This window comes from Arachis hypogaea, chromosome 4 (genome assembly GCF_003086295.3).
Source record: "Arachis hypogaea cultivar Tifrunner chromosome 4, arahy.Tifrunner.gnm2.J5K5, whole genome shotgun sequence".
NCBI classification, from domain to species: Eukaryota; Viridiplantae; Streptophyta; class Magnoliopsida; order Fabales; family Fabaceae; genus Arachis; species Arachis hypogaea.
Window position 1 is genome coordinate 102,179,294 of NC_092039.1, and position 22,833 is coordinate 102,202,126.

At 41.5% G+C, this 22,833-nt stretch overlaps 2 non-coding genes across 2 annotated transcripts; both read right to left on the reverse strand.

The window, feature by feature from the left end:
- Positions 1 to 658: 658 nt before the first annotated feature.
- Positions 659 to 766, reverse strand: LOC112798476 (small nucleolar RNA R71). The gene has a single exon (XR_003200086.1). It is a non-coding gene; the product is annotated as a small nucleolar RNA R71 (small nucleolar RNA).
- Positions 767 to 12,559: 11,793 nt separating this feature from the next.
- Positions 12,560 to 12,667, reverse strand: LOC112798544 (small nucleolar RNA R71). The gene has a single exon (XR_003200153.1). It is a non-coding gene; the product is annotated as a small nucleolar RNA R71 (small nucleolar RNA).
- Positions 12,668 to 22,833: the final 10,166 nt, after the last annotated feature.

Below are 22,833 nucleotides of genomic sequence, written 5' to 3' on the forward strand. Positions count from 1 at the left end.
TTTCTAAGTTCGAATTCTTCTACCTCTTCCTTCTACTTTTCTATTCCTCTGACACCTCAAGGAATCTCTATACTGTGACATAGATGATTCCATATTTTCTTGTTCTCTTCTCTTTCATATGAGCAGGAGCAAAGACAAAAGTATTCTTGTTGAGGCTGACCCTGAACCTGAAAGGACCTTGAAGCGAAAGCTAAGAGAAGCTAAGGCACAACTCTCTGTAGAGGACCTAGCAAAATTCTTCAAAGAAGAAGACATGGCAGCCAAAAACAACAACAATGGCAACAATGCAAGGAACGTGTTGGGTGACTTTACTGCACCTACTCCCGACTTCTATGGGAGAAGCATCTCTATCCCTGCCATTGGAGCAAACAACTTTGAGCTTAAGCCTCAATTAGTTTCTCTAATGCAACAGAATTGCAAGTTTCATGGACTTCCATTGGAAGATCCTCATCAGTTTTTAGCTGAATTCTTGCAAATCTGTGACATTGTCAAGACCAATGGGGTTAACCCTGAGGTCTATAGACTTATGCTATTCCTTTTTGCTTTAAGAGACAGAGCTAGGATATGGTTGGATTCACAACCTAAAGGAAGCTTGAACTCTTGGGAAAAGCTAGTCAATGCCTTCTTGGCAAAGTTCTTTCCACCTCAAAAATTGAGTAAGCTTAGAGTGGAAGTCCAAACCTTCAGACAGAAGGAAGGTGAATCCCTCTATGAAGCTTGGGAAAGATACAAACAATTGATCAGAAAGTGTCCTTCTGACATGCTTTCTGAGTGGAGCATCATAGGTATCTTCTATGATGGTCTGTCTGAACTGTCCAAGATGTCATTGGATAGCTCTGCTGGAGGATCTCTTTATCTGAAGAAGACGCCTGCAGAAGCTCGAGAACTCATTGAAATGGTTGCAAATAACCAATTCATGTACACTTTTGAAAGGAATCCTGTGAATAATGGGACGAATCAGAAGAAAGGAGTTCTTGAGATTGATACTCTGAATGCCATACTGGCTTAAAACAAAATATTGACTCAGCAAGTCAATATGATTTCTCAAAGTCTGTCAAGAATGCAAGATGCACCAGGCAGTACTAAGGACGCTTCATCTGAAGAAGAAGCTTATGATCCTAAGAACCCTTCAATGGAAGAGGTGAATTACATGGGAGAACCCTATGGAAACACCTATAATCCTTCATGGAGAAATCATCCAAAGCTCTCATGGAAGGATCAACAGAGACCTCAACAAGGTTTCAACAACAATAATGGTGGAAGAAACAGGTTTAGCAATGGTAAGCCTTTTCCATCATCTTCTCAGCAATAGACAAAGAATTCTAAGCAGAGCCACTCTGACTTAACAACCATGGTCTCTGATCTAATCAAAACCACTCAAAGTTTCATGATTGAAACAAGGTCCTCCATTAGAAACTTGGAGGCACAAGTGGGTCAGCTGAGTAAGAAAGTTACTGAACTCCCTCCTAGTACTCTTCCATGCAATACAGAAGAAAATCCAAAAGGAGAGTGTAAGGCCATCAACATGGCCGAATTTGGAGAGGAGGAAGAGGCAGTGTGATGAGCGGATAATATATACGCTTTTTGGCATTATTTTTAGGTAGTTTTTAGTAAGTTCAAGCTACTTTTAGGGATATTTTCATTAGTTTTTTTGATAAATTCACATTTCTGGACTTTACTATGAGTTTGTGTGTTTTTCTGTGATTTTAGGTAATTTCTGGCTGAAATTGAGGGACTTGAGCAAAACTCTAATAGGAGGCTGACAAAAGGACTGCTGATGCTGTTGGAATCTGACCTCCCTGCACTCGAAATGGATTTTCTGGAGCTACAGAATTTCAATTGGCGCGTCTCAATGGTGTTGGAAAGTAGACATCTAGATCTTTCCAGCAATATATAATAGTCCATACTTTATTCGGAAATTGACGACGTAACTTGGCGTTGAACGCCAAGTACATGCTGTCATCTGGAGTTAAACGCCAGAAACACGTCATGATCCGGAGTTGAACGCCCAAAACACGTTATAACTTAGAGTTCAACTCCAAGAAAAGCCTCAGCTCGTGGATAGATCAAGCTCAGCCCAAGCATACACCAAGTGGGCCCCGGAAGTGGATTTATGCATCAATTACTTACTCATGTAAACCCTAGTAGCTAGTTTATTATAAATAGGACTTTTTACTAGTGTATTAGGGATCTCTGGATGCCTAGTCCTTAGACCATGGGGGCTGGCCATTCGGCCATGCCTGAACCTTTTACTTATGTATTTTCAATGGTGGAGTTTCTACACACCATAGATTAAGGGGTGTGGAGCTCTGCTGTACCTCAAGTTTCAATACAATTACTATTATTTTCTATTCAATTCTCTTTATTCCTATTCTAAGATATACATTGCACTTCAACTTGATGAATGTGATGATCCGTGACACTCATCATCATTCTCACCTATGAACGCGCGTGATTGACAACCACTTCCGTTCTACTTTAGGCCGAGCGCATATCTCTTAGATTCCCCAACAGAATCTTCGTGGTATAAGCTAGATAGATGGCGGCATTCATGGGAATCCGGAAAGTCTAACCTTGTCTGTGGTATTTCGAGTAGGATTCCAGGAATCCGGAAAGTCTAACCTTGTCTGTGGTATTCCGAGTAGGATTCTGGTATTGAATGACTGTGACGAGCTTCAAACTTCTGAAGGCTGGGCGTTAGTGACAGACGCAAAAGAATCAAGGGATTCTATTCCAACCTGATTGAGAACCGTCAGATGATTAGCCGTGCTGTGACAGAGCATTTGGACCATTTTCACTGAGAGGATGGGATGTAGCCATCAACAAGGGTGATGCCTCCAGACGATTAGCCGTGCAGTGACAGCGCATAGGACCTTTTTCCAGAGAGGAAGAAAAGTAGTCATTGATGATGGTGATGCCCTACATACAGCTTGCCATGGAAAGGAGTAAGAAGGATTGGATGAATGTAATAAGAAAGTAAAGATCCAAGAGGAGCACAGCATCTCCATATGCCTATCTGAAATTCCCACTATTGATTTACATAAGTATTTCTATCCCTTTTTATTTTATTTATCTTTATTTCTCCAATCTAATCACATTTGACTTTATGAGTCCACTTAACTGGGATTTACAAGATGACCATAGCTTGCTTCATACCAACAATATCCGTGGGATCGACCCTTACTCACGTAAGGTATTACTTGGACGACCCAGTGCACTTGCTGGTTAGTTGAACGGAGTTGTGACTTCAAATAGAGCCAATTATTAAATTTCATAAAATACAAAGAGTATGTGATCACAATTTCGTCCACCACAGTGATCGCCACTGAGGAAGACCTCAATGGACGTCTACTGGCCTCCAATGAGTTCCCTAATGAGGAACCATGGGAATCTGAGGCTCACACTGAGACCATAGAGATTCCATTGAATTTACTTCTGCCATTCATGAGCTCTGATGAGTATTCTTCATCTGAAGAGGATGAAGATGTCACTGAAGAGCAAGTTGCTAAGTACCTTGGAGCAATCTTGAAGCTAAATGACAAGTTATTTGGTAATGAGACTTGGGAGGATGAACCCCCTTTGCTCACCAAAGAATTGGATGACTTAACTAGGCAGAGGTTACCTCAAAAGAGACAGGACCCTGGAAAGTTCTCAGTACCTTGTACCATAGGCACCATGACCTTCAAGAAGGCTCTGTGTGACCTAGGGTTAAGCATAAACCTTATGCCTCTCTCTGTAATGGAGAAGCTAGGGATCTTTGAGGTACAAGCTGCAAGAATCTCACTAGAGATGGCAGACAATTCAAGAAAACAAGCTTATGGAATTGTAGAGGATGTTCTGGTAAAAGTTGAAGACCATTACATCCCTGCTGATTTCATAGTCCTAGAGACTAGGAAGTGCATGGATGAATCCATCATCCTTGGCAGACCCTTCCTAGCCACAGCAAAGGCTATGATTGATGTTGACAGAGGAAAATTGATCATTCAAGTGAATGAAGAATCCCTTGTGTTTAAGGCTCAAGGATATCCCTCTGTAACCATAGAGAGGAAGCATGAAGAGCTTCTCTCAAAACAGAGTCAAACAGAGCCCCCACAGTCAAACTCTAAGTTTGATGTTGGGAGGCCACAACCAACTTCTAAGTTTGGTGTTGAACCCCCACATTCAAACTCTAAGTTTGGTGTTGGGAGGTTCCAACATTGCTCTGAGTATCTGTGAGGCTCCATGAGAGCCCACTGTTAAGCTACTGACATTAAAGAAGCGCTTGTTGGGAGGCAACCCAATGTTATATTTATCTATTTTTCCTTTGTTATTTTATGTTTTCTTCAGGTTGATGATCATGGGAAGTCACAAAATCAATTGAAAAAGCAAAAACAGCATGAAAAACAGAAAGAAAAATAGCACACCCTGGAGGAAAACTTGCTGGCGTTTAAACGCCAGTAAGGGCAGCAAATGGGCGTTTAACGCCCAGTCTGGCACCATTCTGGGCGTTTAACGCCAGAAATGGGCACCAGCCCGACGTTTAACACCAAAATTGGCATAAGGGAGCATTTTTGCTCGCCACTTGGTGCAGGGATGAATTTTCCTTGACACCTCAGGATCTGTGGACCCCACAAGATCCCCACCTACCCCACCACTCTCTCTTTTCTTCACACATTCACCAATCACCTCAACACCTCTTCCCCAAAAACCCCTCACCTATCAAATCCCACTATTCTCCTCACCACTCACATCCATCCTTCACAAAACCTCACCTACCTTACAATTCAAATTCAAACCACTTTCCCTCCCAACCCACCCTCACATGACCGAACCCTACCCCTCTCTCCGCCCCTATATAAACCCATCTTCACTCCTTCATTTTCACACAACCAAAACACTACTTTTCCCCCTTGGCCGAACCACAAAGCCACCTCCATCTCCTCTATTTCTTATTCTTCTACTCTCTTCTTTCTTCTTTTGCTCGAGGACGAGTAAACCTTCTAAGTTTGGTGTGGTAAAAGCATTGCTTTTTGTTTTTCTATAACCATTTATGGCATCTAAGGCCGGAGAAACCTCTAGAAAGAGGAAAAAGAAGGCAAAAGCTTCCACCTCCGAGTCATGGGAGATGGAGAGATTCATCTCAAGGGTGCATCAAGACCACTTCTATGAAGTTGTGGCCATAAAGAAGGTGATCCCCGAGGTCCCTTTCAAACTCAAAAAGAGTGAATATCCGGAGATCCGACATGAGATCCGAAGAAGAGGTTGGGAAGTTCTTACCAACCCCATTCAACAAGTCAGAATCTTAATGGTTCAAGAGTTCTATGCCAATTCATGGATCACCAAGAACCATGATCAAAGTGTGAACCCAAACCCAAAGAATTGGCTTACAATGGTTCGGGGGAAATGCTTGGATTTTTGTCCAGAAAATGTAAGGTTGGCATTCAACTTGCCCATGATGCAAGGAGATGAACACCCTTACACTAGAAGGGTCAACTTTGATCAAAGGTTGGACCAAGTCCTCATAGACATTTGTGAAGAGGACGCTCAATGGAAGAGAGATTCAAGAGGGAAGCCGGTTCAACTGAGAAGGCATGACCTCAAGCCCGTGGCTAGAGGATGGTTGGAGTTTATCCAACGCTCAATCATTCCCACTAGCAACCAGTCCGAAGTTACTATAGACCGGGCTAGCATGATTCATAGCATCATGATTGGAGAGGAAGTAGAAGTTCATGACGTTATATCTCAAGAACTTTATAAGGTGGCGACAAGTCCTCTACCTTGGCAAGGTTAGCTTTCCCTCATCTCATTTGTCACCTCTGTTATTCAGTTGGAATTGACATAGAGGGAGACATCCTCATTGATGAAGATAAGCCCATCACTAAGAAGAGGATGGAGCAAACAAGAGATCCCACTCACCATGAAATCCCTGAGACACCTCAAGGGATGCACTTTCCTCCACAAAACTATTGGGAGCAAATCAACACCTCCCTAGGAGAATTGAGTTCCAACATGGGACAACTAAGGGTGGAGCACCAAGAACATTCCATTCTCCTCCATGAAATTAGAGAAGATCAAAGAGTCATGAGAGAGGAGCAACAAAGGCAAGGAAGAGACATTGAGGAGCTCAAGCACTCCATAAGATCTTCAAGAGGAAGAACAAGCCACCATCACTAAGGTGGACCCGTTCTTTAATCTCCTTATTCTTTATTTTCCTGTTTTTCGAATTTTCATGTTTATGTTTATCTATGTTTGTGTCTTATGATCATTAGTGTCTTAGTGTCTATGCCTTAAAGTTATGAACGTCCTATGAATCCATCACCTTTCTTAAATAAAAAAAATGTTCTTAATTGAAAAGGAGAAGGATTGCATGAATTTTGAATTTTATAGCAGATTAATCATTTTGATGTGGTGGCAATACTTTGACTTCTGAATGTATGCTTGAATAGTGCATATGTCTTTTGAATTTGTTGTTCATGAATGTTGGCTCTTGAAAGAATGATAAAAAAGTATACATGTTACTGAGGATCTGAAAAATCATAAAAATGATTCTTGAAGCAAGAAAAAGCAGAGAATTCAAAAAAAAAGAAGAAGAAAAAGAAAAAATAAAGTTGTGATCCAAGGCAAAAAGAGTGTGCTTAAGAACCCTGGACACCTCTAATCGGGGACTCTAGCAAAGCTGAGTCACAATCTGAAAAGGTTCACCCAGTTATGTGTCTGTGGCATGTATGTATCCGGTGGTAATACTGGAAGACAGAGTGCTTTGGGCCACGACCAAGACTCATAAAGTAGCTATGTTCAAGAATCATCATACTTAACTAGGAGAATCAATAACACTATCTGGATTCTGAGTTCCTATAGAAGCCCATCATTCTGAATTTCAAAGGATAAAGTGAGATGCCAAAACTGTTCAGAGGCAAAAAGCTAAAAGCCCCGCTCATCTAATTAATACTGATCTTCATAGATGTTTTTGAAATTCATTGCATATTCTCTTCTTTTTATCTTATTTGATTTTCAGTTGCTTGGGAACAAGCAACAATTTAAGTTTGGTGTTGTGATGAGCGGATAATTTGTACGCTTTTTGGCATTGTTTTTAGTATGTTTTTAGTATGTTTTAGTTAGTTTTTATTAAATTTTTATTAGTTTTTAGTTAAAATTCACTTTTCTGGACTTTACTATGAGTTTGTGTGTTTTTCTGTAATTTCAGATATTTTCTGGCTGAAATTGAGGGACCTGAGCAAGAATCTGATTCAGAGGCTGAAAAGGACTGCAGATGCTGTTGGATTCTGACCTCCCTGCCCTCAAAGTGGATTTTCTGGAGCTACAGAAGCCCAATTGGTCTGCTCTCAACTGGTTGGAAAGTAGACATCCTGGGCTTTCTAGATATTTGATGGCCCTAACAGGCGTTCCAAGTCAGCTCAAGAATTCTGGCGTAAAACGCCGGAACTGGCACAAGAATGGGAGTTAAACGCCCAAACTGGCACAAAAGCTGGAGTTTAACTCCAAGAAAAGTCTCTACACATGAAAGCTTCAATGCTTAGCCTAAGCACACACCAAGTGGGCCCAGAAGTGGATTTTTATGTCATTTACTCATCTTTGTAAACCCTAAGCTACTAGTTCTCAACAAATAGGACCTTTTGCTATTGTATTTTCATCTTTTGATCACTATCTTTTGATCATGTTTTTATGATTGAACCCTCTTTGGGGGGGCTGGCCATTCGGCCATGCCTAGACCTTGTTCTTATGTATTTTCAACAGTGGAGTTTCTACATACCATAGATTAAGGTGTGGAGCTCTGCTGTACCTCGAGTATTAATGTAATTACTATTGTTCTTCTATTCAATTCGGCTTATTCTTGTTCTAAGATATCACTTGTTCCTCAACTTGATGAATGTGATGATCCGTGACACTCATCATCATTCTCACCTATGAACGTGTGCCTGACAACCACCTCCGTTCTACCTTAGATTGAGTGGATATCTCTTGGATTCCTTAATCAGAATCTTCGTGGTATAAGCTAAAATTGATGGCGGCATTCAAGAGAATCCGGAAGGTCTAAACCTTGTCTGTGGTATTCTAAGTAGGATTCAAGGATTGAATGACTGTGACAAGCTTCAAACTCGCGATTGTGGGCGTTAGTGACAGACACAAAAGAATCACTGGATTCTATTCCGACATGATCGAGAACCGACAGCTGAATAGCCGTGCTGTGACAGAGCGCGTTGAACATTTTCACTGAGAGGACGGGACTGTAACCATTGACAACGGTGATGCCCAACATACAACTTGCCATAAAAAGGAGTAAGAAGGATTGGATGAAGACAGTCGGAAAGCAGAGAGACGGAAGGGACAATGCATCTCCATACGCTTATCTGAAATTCTCACCAATGAATTACATAAGTATCTCTATCTTTATTTTATGCTTTATTCATAAATCATTCATAACCATTTGAGTCTGCCTGACTGAGATTTACAAGATGACCATAGCTTGCTTCATACCAACAATCTCCGTGGGATCGACCTTTACTCGCGTAAGGTTTATTACTTGGACGACCCAGTACACTTGCTGGTTAGTTGTTGATGAGCGGATAATTTGTATACTTTTTGGCATTGTTTTTAGTATGTTTTTGGTATGATCTAGTTAGTTTTTAGTATATTTTTATTAGTTTTTAGTTAAAATTCACTTTTCTGGACTTTACTATGAGTTTGTGTGTTTTTCTGTGATTTCAGGTATTTTCTGGCTGAAATTGAGGGACCTGAGCAAAAATCTGATTCAGAGACTAAAAAGGACTGCAGATGCTGTTGGATTCTGACCTCCCTGCACTCGAAGTGGATTTTCTGGAGCTACAGAAGCCCAATTGGCGCGCTCTCAACGGCGTTGGAAAGTAGACATCCTGGGCTTTCCAGCAATATATGATAGTCCATACTTTGCCCAAGATTTGATAGCCCAAACCGGCGTTCAAAGTCACCTCAAGAAATCCCAGCGTTAAACGCTGGAACTGGCACCCAAATGGGAGTTAAACGCCCAAACTGGCACCAAAGCTGGCGTTTAACTCCAAGAAGAGTCTCTACACGAAATTTGCTTCATTGCTCAGCCCAAGCACACACCAAGTGGGCCCGGAAGAGGATTTTTATGTCATTTACTCATTTCTGTACACCTTAGGTTACTAGTTTCTTATAAGTAGGACCTTTTGCTATTGTATTAAAAATCTTTGGATTATCTTTTGATCTTTTGATCTTTATATCTTTGAACAATTTTAGTTCTTAGATCATTGGGAGGCTGGCCATTTGGCCATGCCTAGACCTTATGCTTATGTATTTTCAACGGTGGAGCTTCTACACACCATAGATTAAGGTGTGGAGCTCTGCTGTACCTCGAGTATTAATGCAATTACTATTGTTCTTCCATTCAATTCCGCTTGTTCTTGTTCCAAGATATCACTTGTTCTTCAACTTGATGAAGGTGATGATTGACGCCCATCACCATTCTCACCCATGAACAAAGTGACTGACAACCACTCTTGTTCTACAAGCATTCGAGGCTTAGTGAATATCTCTTGGATTCCTGATTGCACGATGCATGGTTGATCGCCTGACAACCGAGTGCTCGCCTGACAAACGAGCCAGCCATTCCGTGAGGTCAGAGTCTTCGTGGTATAGGCAAGAACTGATGGCAACATTCAAGAGAATCCGGAAGGTCTAACCTTGTCTGTGGTATTCTGAGTAGGATTCAATGACTGAATGATTGTGACGTGCTTCAAACCTGTAACTTACTGGGCGTTAGTGACAGACGCAAAAGAATCACTGGATTCTATTCCAGTAGGGGAGGGAACCACACCGGTGATTGGCAGCACTGTGACAGAGTGTGTGCATTAGCTTTCACTGCGAGGATGGGAGGTAGCTGCTGACAACAGTGAAACCCTACACGAGCTTGCCATGGAAAGGAGTAGGAAGGATTGGATGAAGGCAGTAGGAAAGCAGAGAGACGGAAGGGAAGGCATCTTCATGCGCTTATCTGAAGTTCCCACCAATGAATTACATAAGTATCTCTATCTTTACCTTTGTGTTATTTTCGTTCATCACCATTATCAATTGAGTCTGCCTGACTAAGATTTACAAGATGACCATAGCTTGCTTCAATACTAACAATCTCCGTGGGATCGACCCTTACTCACGTAAGGTTTATTACTTGGACAACCCAGTGCACTTGCTGGTTAGTTGTGCGAAGTTGTGTAATGCCATGGTATTGAGCTACCACGTTTTTGGAGCCATTACCGGGGATTATGAGAGTTGTGAAAAAGTAATGTTCACAATTTCGCGCACCAAGTTTTTGGCGCCGTTGCCGGGGATTGTTCAAGTTTTGAGCAAGCTTTGGTAACATCAGTGCCAAGATCCGGCAACAACATCAAGTTTTTGGTGTTATTGCCCGGGATTGTTTAGGCTGGACAACTGACGGTTCATCTTGTTGCTTAGATTAGGTATTTATTTTTTTTTCGAAATTCTTGAAGATGAATCCCAGAGTTTCATGATGATTTGTTGAAATCTGGCTGGCTGAGAAGCCATGTCTAATTTCATTGGACCGAGGTTTCAACTCATCACCACAAGAGCTTGTTGATTTCGTATCAATCTTGCTTTTGGAGCAGTGATTTGCTAAGGCTTGGCTGGCCTCTGGCCATGTCTAGTGTTTTGGACCGAAGCTTTCTATGAAAGCTTGGCTGGCTGTGAAGCCATGTCTAATTCCTGGACTGGAGTCTTAGACTAGCATTGCACTGATTCCTGGAATTCTCATCAAAGAATTTTGATTTCTTTTTCCCATTTAATTTTCGAAAAACACAAAAAAAATTACAAAATCATAAAATCCAAAAATATTTCTTGTTTGAGTCTAGAGTCTCATCATAAGTTTGGTGTCAATTACATGCATTCATGTGTCTAAGTGATCTTCAAGATGTTCTTGATGATTTACTTACTCTGATCTTTGAATTCAATTTGACTTGATTGTTTTGAGTGTCTCATATGCATTTTCATTTTGTTAGTGTCAGTAGTTTACAAACTGCTAAGTTTGGTGTCTTGCATGCATTGTTATTTGATTCTTGTTGCATTTTGGTTTGTCTTTATTATTAAAAATCCAAAAATATTTTTAATTTGTGTCTTTTCAAGTCAATAATACAGAGAATTGAAGATTCAGAACATACTGCAGAGGAATCACACAGAAAAAGCTGGGCATTCAAAAATGCCCAGTGAAGAAGACAGACTGGCGTTTAAACGCCAGCCAGGGTGCCTGGCTGGGCGTTTAACGCCCAAAAAGGTAGTAGTTTGGGCGTTAAACGCCAGAATGTGCACATTCTGGGCGTTTAACGCCAGGATGGCAAAGGGGGAAGATTTTGTTTTCAAATCAAATTTTTTTTTTCAAGTTTTCAAAATCTTTTCAAAATCAAATCTTTTTCAAATCAATTTTCAATCAAATCCTTTTCAAAATTAACTCCTTTCCTTTTTCAAAGATACTTACTATCAATTAATGATTTGATTCAACATTTCAAGTATGTTGCCTTTTCTGTTGAGAAAGGTTTAATGATTGAATCATATCTTTTCTTGATAGTCAAGTTTTTAATTTTCAAATCATCTTTTTAAAAAGGTTTTCAAATCATATCTTTTAAAGTTGTTTTCAAATCATATCTTTTTAATCATATTTTTTTTTCTTCAAAATAAGCTTCCAATCAAATCTTTTTGATTTCTAATTTCAAAATCTTTTTCAAAAAATCACTTGATTTCTTTTCCAATTTCATTTTCGAAAATTAAGTGATGTTTTTCAAAAATGTTTTCAAATTTCCCACTTATGTTTCGAAAATCACTTCCCTCCTTCTCACATCCTTCTATTTATGGACTAACACTATCCCTTAATGCAAAATTCGAACTCCATTCTCTCTGACAAGTTCGAATTTTCCCACTCCTGTCTTCTACTCTTCTTTTCCTCTGACACCTAAAGGAATCTCTATACTGTGACATAGAGGATTCCACATTTTCTTGTTCTCTTCTCTATCTTATGAGCAGAAGCAAGGACAAAGGCATTCTTGTTGAGGCTGATCCTGAACCTGAAAGGACCTTGAAGAGAAAGCTAAGAGAAGCCAAAGCACAACTCTCTTTAGAGCACCTGACCGAATTCTTCAAGGAAGAAGAACACATGGAAGCCGAAAACAACAACAATGCCAACAATGCAAGGAAGGTGCTGGGTGACTTTACTGCACCTACTCCCGACTTCTACGGGAGAAGCATCTCTATCCCTGCCATTGGAGCAAACAACTTTGAGCTTAAGCCTCAATTAGTTTCTCTAATGCAACAGAATTGCAAGTTCCATGGACTTCCAATGGAAGATCCTCATCAGTTTTTAGCTGAGTTCTTGCAAATCTGTGACACAGTCAAGACTAATGGGGTTGACCCTGAGGTCTACAGACTGATGCTATTCCCTTTTGCTGTAAGAGACAGAGCTAGAACATGGTTGGATTCTCAACCTAAAGAAAGCCTGGACTCTTGGGAAAAGCTAGTCAATGCCTTCTTGGCAAAGTTCTTTCCACCTCAAAAATTGAGTAAGCTTAGAGTGGAAGTCCAAACCTTCAGACAGAAGGAAGGAGAATCCCTCTATGAAGCTTGGGAAAGATACAAACAATTGATCAGAAAGTGCCCCACTGATATGCTTTCTGAATGGAGCATCATAGGTATTTTCTATGATGGTCTCTCTGAACTGTCCAAGATGTCTTTGGATAGCTCTTCTGGAGGATCTCTTCATCTGAAGAAGACGCCTACTGAAGCTCAAGAACTGATTGAAATGGTTGCAAATAACCAATTCATGTACACTTCTGAAAGAAATCCTGTGAACAATGGCACTAGTCAGAAGAAAGGAGTTCTTGAGATTGACACTCTGAATGCCATTTTGGCTCAGAATAAAATATTGACCCAACAAGTCAATATGATTTCTCAAAGTCTGTCTGGAATGCAAAATGCACCGAGCAGTACTAAGGAAGCTTCATCTGAGGAAGAAGCTTATGATCCTGAGAACCCTTCAATAGAAGAGGTGAATTACATGGGAGAACCCTATGGAAACACCTACAACCCTTCATGGAGGAATCATCCAAATCTTTCATGGAAGGATCAACAGAGACCTCAACAAGGTTTCAATAACACTAATGGTGGGAGAAACAGGTTTAGCAATAGCAAGCCTTTCCCATCATCTTCTCAGCAACAGACAGAGAGTTCTAAGCAGAATACCTCTGACTTAGCAACTATGGTCTCTGATCTAATTAAGACCACTCAAAGTTTCATGACTGAAACTAGATCTTCCATTAGGAATTTGGAAGGACAAGTGGGTCAGCTGAGCAACAAAATTACTGAACTTCCTCCAAGCACTCTCCCAAGCAATACTGAAGAAAATCCAAAAGGAGAGTGCAAGGCCATCAATATGGCCGAATTCTGGGAGGAAGAAGAGGCAGTGAACGCCACTGAGGAAGACCTCAATGGACGTCCACTGACCTCCATTGAGTTCCCCAATGAGGAACCTTGGGAATCTGAGGCTCAAACTGAGACCATAGAGATTCCTTTAGACTTACTACTGCCATTCATGAGCTCTGATGAGTATTCCTCCTCTGAAGAGGATGAGTATGTCACTGAGGAGCAAGTTGCTAAATATCTTGGAGCAATCATGAAGCTAAATGACAAGCTATTTGGAAATGAGACTTGGGAGGATGAACCCCCTCTGCTCACCAAAGAACTGGATAACTTGTCTAGGCAGCAATTGCCTCAAAAGAGGCAGGATCCTGGGAAGTTTTCTATACCTTGCACCATAGGCACCATGACCTTCAAGAAGGCCCTGTGTGACTTAGGGTCAAGTGTGAACCTCATGCCCCTCTCTGTAATGGAGAAATTAGGGATCTTTGAGGTGCAAGCTGCAAAAATCTCACTAGAGATGGCAGACAACTCAAGAAAACAAGCCTATGGACTTGTAGAGGATGTTCTGGTTAAAGTTGAAGACCATTACATCCCTACTGATTTCATAGTCCTAGAGACTGGGAAGAGCATGGATGAATCCATCATCCTTGGCAGACCCTTCCTAGCCACAGCAAAGGCTGTGATTGATGTTGATAGAGGAGAGTTGATCATTCAAGTGAATGAAGAATCCTTGGTGTTTAAAGCTCAAGGATATCCCTCTGTCATCATGGAGAGGAAGCATGAAGAGCTTCTCTCAAAACAGAGCCAAACTGAGCCCCCACAGTCAAACTCTAAGTTTGGTGTTGGGAGGCCACAACCAAACTCTAAGTTTGGTGTTGAACCCCCACATTCAAACTCTAAGTTTGGTGTTGGGAGGGTCCAACACGGTTCTGAGCACTTCTGAGGCTCCATGAGAGTCCTCTGTCAAGCTAATGACATTAAAGAAGCGCTTGTTGGGAGGCAACCCAATGTTTTATAATTAATTATTTTCCTTTGTTATTTTATCTTTTTTGTAGGTTGATGATCATAAGAAGTCACAAAAACAATGAAAAAAGCAAAAACAGAATGAAAAACAGGAAGAAAAACAGCACACCCTAGAGGAAGATGCTGCTGGCGTTTAAACGCCAGTCAGCCTAGCAGTTGGGCGTTTAACGCCCAGTCTGGCACCCATCTGGGCGTTTAACGCCAGAAAGGGGCACCAGACTGGCGTTAAACGCCAGTAAAGGGCAAGAACCTGGCGTTAAACGCCAGGAATGGGCACCAGCCCGGCGTTTAACGCCAGAAATGGCTCAAAACGTGGATTTTGATGCCATTTGGTGCAAGGATGCCTTTTCCTTGACACTACAGGATCTGTGGACCCCACAGGACCCTACCATCACTCTCTCTCTTCTTCCCCCATTCACCAATCACCTCAACACCTCTTCCCCAAAAACCCCCCACCTATCAAATCCTACCCTTCTCTTCACCACTCACATCCATCCTTCATAAATCCCCACCAACCTCACCCTTCAAATTCAAACCACTTTCCCTCCCAAAACCCACCCATAATGGCCGAACCTTTACCCCCCTCTCTCCTATATATACCCTTCTTCAACCCTTCATTTTCACACAACCTAAACACTACTTCTCCCCCTCTTTGGCCGAATTCACCACCATCTCCCTCTTCCTCATTTCTTCTTCATCTACTCTCTTCTTTCTTCTTTTGCTCGAGGACGAGCAAACATTTTAAGTTTGGTGTGGTAAAAGCGTTGCTTTTTCGTCTTTCCATAACCATTATGGCATCCAAGGCCGGAGAAACCTCTAGAAAGAGGAAAGGGAAGGCAAAGGCTTCCACCTCCGAGTCATGGGAGATGGATAGATTCCTCTCAAGGGTGCATCAAGTCCACTTCTATGAAGTTGTGGCCTTGAAGAAGGTGATCCCCGAGGTCCCCTTTTCACTCAAAAAGGGTGAATATCCGGAGATCCGACATGAGATCCGAAGAAGAGGTTGGGAAGTTCTTACCAACCCCATTCAACAAGTCGGAATCTTGATGGTTCAAGAGTTCTATGCCAATGCATGGATCACCAAGAACCATGACCAAAGTGTGAACCCGAATCCAAAGAATTATCTTACTATGGTTCTGGGGAAATACTTGGATTTTAGTCCGGAGAGTGTGAGGGTGGCGTTCAACTTGCCTATGATGCAAGGAGATGAACATCCTTACACTAGAAGGGTCAACTTTGATCAAAGGTTGGACCAAGTCCTCACAGTCATATGTGAAGAGGGCGCACAATGGAAGCAAGATTCAAGAGGAAAGCCGGTCCAATTGAGAAGGCATGACCTCAAGCCCGTGGCTAGAGGATGGTTAGAGTTCATACAACGCTCAATCATCCCCACTAGCAACCGGTCCGAAGTTACCATAGACCGGGCTATCATGATCCATAGCATCATGATTGGAGAAGAAATAGAGGTTCATGAGGTTATAGCCCAAGAACTCTATAAGGTGGCGGACAAGACCTCCACCTTGGCAAGGTTAGCCTTTCCTCATCTCATCTGTCACCTCTGTTATTCAGTTGGAGTTGACATAGAGGGTGACATCCCCATTGATGAGGACAAACCCATCACCAAGAAAAGGATGGAGTACACAAGAGATCCCACTCATCATGAGATCCCTGAGATTCCTCAAGGGATGAATTTTCCTCCACAAAACTATTGGGAGCAACTAAACACCTCCCTAGGAGAGTTGAGTTCCAACATGGGACAACTAAGGGTGGAGCACCAAGAACACTCCATCATCCTTCATGAGATTAGAGAAGATCAAAGAATCATGAGGGAGGAGCAACAAAGACAAGGAAGAGACATTGAGGAGCTCAAGCACTCCATAGGATCTTCAAGAGCAAGAAAGAGCCGCCATCACTGAGGTGGACCCGTTCTTTGATTTCCTTGTTCTTTATTCTTCTGTTTTTTTTTTTTCGAATTTTATGCTTATGTTTATCCATGTTTGTGTCTTGTGATCATTAGTGTCTTAGTGTCTATGCCTTAAAGTTATGAATGTCCTATGAATCCATCACCTTTCTTAAATAAAAATGTGCTTAATTGAAAAAGGAAGAATTGCATGAATTTTGAATTTTATAACAGTTTAATTATTTTGATGTGGTGGCAATATTTTTGTTCTCTGAATGTATGCTTAAACAGTGCATATGTATCTTGAATTTGTGGTTCATGAATGTTGGCTCTTGAAAGAATGATGAAAAAGGAGACATGTTACTGAGGATCTGAAAAATCATTAAAATGATTCTTGAAGCAAGAAAAAGCTATTCAAAAAAAAAAAGGAAGAAGAAAACGAAAAAAAAAAAAGAGAGAAATAAGAGTTGTGATCCAAGGCAATAAGAGTGTGCTTAAGAACCCTGGACACCTCTAATTGGGGACTTTAGCAAAGCTGAGTCACAATCTGAAAAGGTTCACCCAATTATGTGTCTGTGGCATGTATGTATCCGGTGGTAATACTGGAAGACAGAGTGCTTTGGGCCACAGCCAAGACTCAATAAATAGCTATGTTCAAGAATCATCATACCTTACTAAGAGAATCATTAACACTATCTGGACTCTGAGTTCCTAAAGAAGCCAACCATTCTGAATTTCAAGGGATAGATTGAGATGCCAAAACTGTTCAGAGGCAAAAAGTTAAAAACCCCGCTCATCTAATTAGTACTGATCTTCACAGATGTTTTTGGAATTCATTGCATATTCTCTTCTTTTTTATCTTATTTGATTTTCAGTTGCTTGAGGACAAGCAACAATTTAAGTTTGGTGTTGTGATGAGCGGATAATTTGTATACTTTTTGGCATTGTTTTTAGTATGTTTTTGGTATGATCTAGTTAGTTTTTAGTATATTTTTATTAGTTTTTAGTTAAAATTCACTTTTCTGGACTTTACTATGAGTTTGTGTGTTTTTCTGTGATTTCAGGTATTTTCTGGCTGAAATTGAGGGACCTGAGCAAAAATCTGATTCAGAGACTAAAAAGGACTGCAGATGCTGTTGGATTCTGACCTCCCTGCACTCGAAGTGGATTTTCTGGAGCTACAGAAGCCCAATTGGCGCGCTCTCAACGGCGTTGGAAAGTAGACATCCTGGGCTTTCCAGCAATATATGATAGTCCATACTTTGCCCAAGATTTGATGGCCCAAACCGGCGTTCAAAGTCACCTCAAGAAATCCCAGCGTTAAACGCTGGAACTGGCACCCAAATGGGAGTTAAACGCCCAAACTGGCACCAAAGCTGGCGTTTAACTCCAAGAAGAGTCTCTACACGAAATTTGCTTCATTGCTCAGCCCAAGCACACACCAAGTGGGCCCGGAAGAGGATTTTTATGTCATTTACTCATTTCTGTACACCTTAGGTTACTAGTTTCTTATAAGTAGGACCTTTTGCTATTGTATTAAAAATCTTTGGATTATCTTTTGATCTTTTGATCTTTATATCTTTGAACAATTTTAGTTCTTAGATCATTGGGAGGCTGGCCATTTGGCCATGCCTAGACCTTATGCTTATGTATTTTCAACGGTGGAGCTTCTACACACCATAGATTAAGGTGTGGAGCTCTGCTGTACCTCGAGTATTAATGCAATTACTATTGTTCTTCCATTCAATTCCGCTTGTTCTTGTTCCAAGATATCACTTGTTCTTCAACTTGATGAAGGTGATGATTGACGCCCATCACCATTCTCACCCATGAACAAAGTGACTGACAACCACTCTTGTTCTACAAGCATTCGAGGCTTAGTGAATATCTCTTGGATTCCTGATTGCACGATGCATGGTTGATCGCCTGACAACCGAGTGCTCGCCTGACAAACGAGCCAGCCATTCCGTGAGGTCAGAGTCTTCGTGGTATAGGCAAGAACTGATGGCAACATTCAAGAGAATCCGGAAGGTCTAACCTTGTCTGTGGTATTCTGAGTAGGATTCAATGACTGAATGATTGTGACGTGCTTCAAACCTGTAACTTACTGGGCGTTAGTGACAGACGCAAAAGAATCACTGGATTCTATTCCAGTAGGGGAGGGAACCACACCGGTGATTGGCAGCACTGTGACAGAGTGTGTGCATTAGCTTTCACTGCGAGGATGGGAGGTAGCTGCTGACAACAGTGAAACCCTACACGAGCTTGCCATGGAAAGGAGTAGGAAGGATTGGATGAAGGCAGTAGGAAAGCAGAGAGACGGAAGGGAAGGCATCTTCATGCGCTTATCTGAAGTTCCCACCAATGAATTACATAAGTATCTCTATCTTTACCTTTGTGTTATTTTCGTTCATCACCATTATCAATTGAGTCTGCCTGACTAAGATTTACAAGATGACCATAGCTTGCTTCAATACTAACAATCTCCGTGGGATCGACCCTTACTCACGTAAGGTTTATTACTTGGACGACCCAGTGCACTTGCTGGTTAGTTGTGCGAAGTTGTGTAATGCCATGGTATTGAGCTACCACGTTTTTGGAGCCATTACCGGGGATTATGAGAGTTGTGAAAAAGTAATGTTCACAATTTCGCGCACCAGTTGTGCGAAGTTGTGATAAAGAGTTGAGATTGCAATTGAGCGTACCATGTTGATGGTGCCATTGATGATCACAATTTCGTGCACCAACAACCCGAGATTTAAATACTTCAGTTATTATTTTTATTGGATTTGCTTTAGTGACAAACAAATTTTTGTATGAAAGGATTATTGTTGGTTTAGAAACTATACTTGCAACGAGAATTTATCGTGAATTCTTTACCATCAAAAAAACCGATCATCAAAATGGCGCCGTTGTTGGGGAATCGCAAACGTGTGCCTTATTATTGGTTATTGTAAATATTTGCTTTTTGCTTGTTTGTTTGTTTTTTGTTTTTAATTTTTATTAGCTACTATGAATTCTCACCCCCTGTCGCTATGAGTTTGGTTCAAATAATGTTGTAGGGAATGGAAGCTATAATGAGAACATGCATCAAAGTTAGAGCAATCAAAGATGGGAGGAGCCACAAGGATTTGATCAACCCTCTTGGCGACAACCCCCTCCAATGCGCTATAACCAATACCATTCTATAATGCATACCAAGACGATAGTTATGGTGGACCTTTTCGTGGCAACCAACCTCCACCAAATTACTATGGTCAAGAGCCATTCCAGGGTGCGTACCAAGATGATGAATATGGTGGACCCCCTTGTAGTTACCAACAAGCCCCACCATATGCCTATGAACCACCTTCTCAATATAACTCTAAACCACCATACTCATAAGCCCCCTATTACCAAACACCCTCATATAATCCTAACCCATATCCACCATACCAATCACCCTATGAGCCATATGAACCATATATGGAACCACCCCAATTCCAACCCAATTACTCCTAAGAACCACCACCTCCATATATACCATGTCCATATCCATCAATCCAAGAGCCATATGATCCTAATCATGCAATTCAAGCTGGACAAGAGTCAAGAGATCATCTCAAGAAAATAATAGATCGCTTCCTCCATAAATTAGAGCGAGTGGTAAGCCGAATAGCACCTGAAGCTCTCGTGGTTAAGGAATCTCAACTTGAGAACAGGGAATTGAAGTGTGTGGTACAACAAGTGGACAAGATGGAGAGTGATGAACCACCACATCCTTATCATGAGAAACCACCCTCTTATCATGAACCTTTCCTCCCAAGTAATGAGCCCTCATATCCATCTCAATCTCCAATGCATAACACTCTTGATGTTCCTCTTCAAGGGCAAAGAGAGACGAAAAGGGAAGTACTAAAATTCACGGCTGCCTTAACCGAGGCAGTAAATCGATTAGCTTCCCAACATTTGGACACTCAAAGTACTCCCATGGCTGCATGTGGAGAATCATTACAAGAGCCTAGCACGAAAGAGACACTAGAAACTCCGGTGGACAATGAGGAACGTGGCTTTGTATTTAAACAAGTGGAGAAAGCCATAATAGTTGAAGAGGAGGAAGTGGTTGAAGACTTAGGAGACACTGAACCTCCATGGGAATTTAGAGTTGTAGAGTATTCCTCCAATAAGCTTGAAATTGATGTTGAGGAGGATAGTGCACAACCTCCAAGGCATGTTCCTTATAAAGAATTGGACAGAATAGATCAAGAGGCAAGTTTCCTTGGTGATGATGATCATGAATCAAGCCCTCCTAGTGATGAACTTGCATCCGCAATTGAACCCCTTGAGTTTAAAGAACCTTCTCCAAGTGAATCTGAAGATGATGTGGAGGTAGACTTTTCTCAACCTCCAAATTATGACCTGAGTGACGGGGAAGAATTAGAAGAATTTGATGAGGTTGTGGTTGAAGTTGAACAGACTTGCAAATAGGTGGAAGAATTCAAAGAAGAGCACAAGGGAGTGGAGCCTGCAAGGTTATTAGAAACACCCTCCCCAAAGCCATCACCATCCAATACAACATTCAAGTGGGTAAAATTCATGTCCTTAACCTTTACTTTCCCACTTGAATATGGGCTACTTGAGACAGATGGTCAGCTTAGAGCTCTTTGTGGCTTTAAGAGTAAGAGGGAGATGGTTAGTGGTTGGCAACACAATCTTAAGTTCGTTAAGGTTGGAAGCTCAAAGTCTAAGTGCAATGGTTGGTATAAGCCTCAATTGAATGGGTCTCGGAGGTTGCTTGAATGTTTCATTGAGAATTTAGATTGCTTGCCACCCGGTTGGAACATTGATATCAAAACAAAGACAGGAGCAAAAGCAAGGTTTGGGACCCCGGAATTTAGTCTAGCAATCAACACTCTTGGGGCCTTGTCACTTGCTTAAACATGCTTGAAGGCTCTTTGCGCCTAGTTTGGGATCCCGGAGGCCATTAGAATTACAAACATTGGTGGGGATTCCTGGACGAGTTCAAGCACAAGCCACCATAACAAGGAGCTCACCAGATGTCCAACTTAAGGACTTTAACTAAAAGTGCTACGTGGGAGACAACCCACCATGGTATGATCGTTCTATTTCATTCCTAATTTTATTTTATTTTGTTTTCAAAGTATTCATTCATAATTTCTGCATAATCATCTATATTCTGCATTCTGCATATAAAAAAGGGAGGATCAACGCGCAAGCGTCTACGACGCGCACGCGTCGTCTGTATATTCGCACCTGAACAGAGAGTTGCGCGAGAGACGCGCGGGAGGGGTGCGTGGCGCACAAACCACCCCACGCGTATGCGTACCTCATGCGTATGCGTCCCCTGCAAAAAGTTCAACCCACGCGTAAGCGTCAGCGACGCGTACGCATGGGCATGAAAATCGGTGTAAAAGCATGCTGAACAAAGAGTTGTGATGGTCTGGGGCTGGTACTGTGCTAGAGGCACAACATCACTCACGCATACGCATCTTTGACGCATGCGCGTCCCTTCGCTTTCAGACCACCCACGCGTACGCGTGGGCGATGCGTACGCGTCACATGATTGATGCAGTTTTCACACGCACGCGTGCCCTGCGCGCGCGTCGCTTCCTGTTTTTCAATTATTACCTCTCTCTTCTCTCCTTTGAACTTCTTTCTTCCTCCTTTCTCCTTTCTTCCTTCATTCTTCTTTCAATTATTGCATTTAATTACTTTTCTTCCTTCTAAAATTCTTTCTCTTTCATGCTTAGTTATTTATGGTTTCTTTTTCATTCTTTTCTTTTTCTTCATGCATTTTTTTATGTTGGTGTTAGAGCTTTATCAGGGTCTTATATTATTATACTCGAGCTTGTGGATATTTTAGGGAGTGATTGGACAATTAATATTAATTTTTGGGTTGCATGCATGTTTGGAGTCCTTACTTTCCCTAACATATTTTACATGCATACCAAGTGTTTGTGAAAAGCCCGTATGACACTGTGAATTCTTAATTATTCTATTCTTCTACTCTACTGCCTGTTTTTCACAAAACCCTTGCAATCTTTTATTGATTAAATATAATTATCAACACAAACGTAGTTGTTAGTTTGTTACATTTGATAATCAAATTGAGCTACTAATGCTTGATCTATGCTACTCATGCCTTTGCCGGCATGCTGATAAACATCTTGCATCTAATTACCTTAATAGATCATGCTATATTTCCATTGATGTCCTAATTACATGGAGTCATGACCATGTGTTTACGACATTCTTCTTTACCTTGGCATTGATTATCACTTGTATTTTCCTCCTCCCGGTTCTAGTTATTTGATTTCATGTCCCTTTCTTTTCTCCCTTTTCAGGATGGCCACCAGGAAGGGTACAGAGAAAGCCTCTAACAAGCCACCGGCAAGGAGAGAAACGAAAATAGCACTGGCTACGGAACCACTACCAGCCAGACTGCAGGCCCGACCGGGGATATTCCTTCTCCTTCCACATCACAAGCACCTTCAACA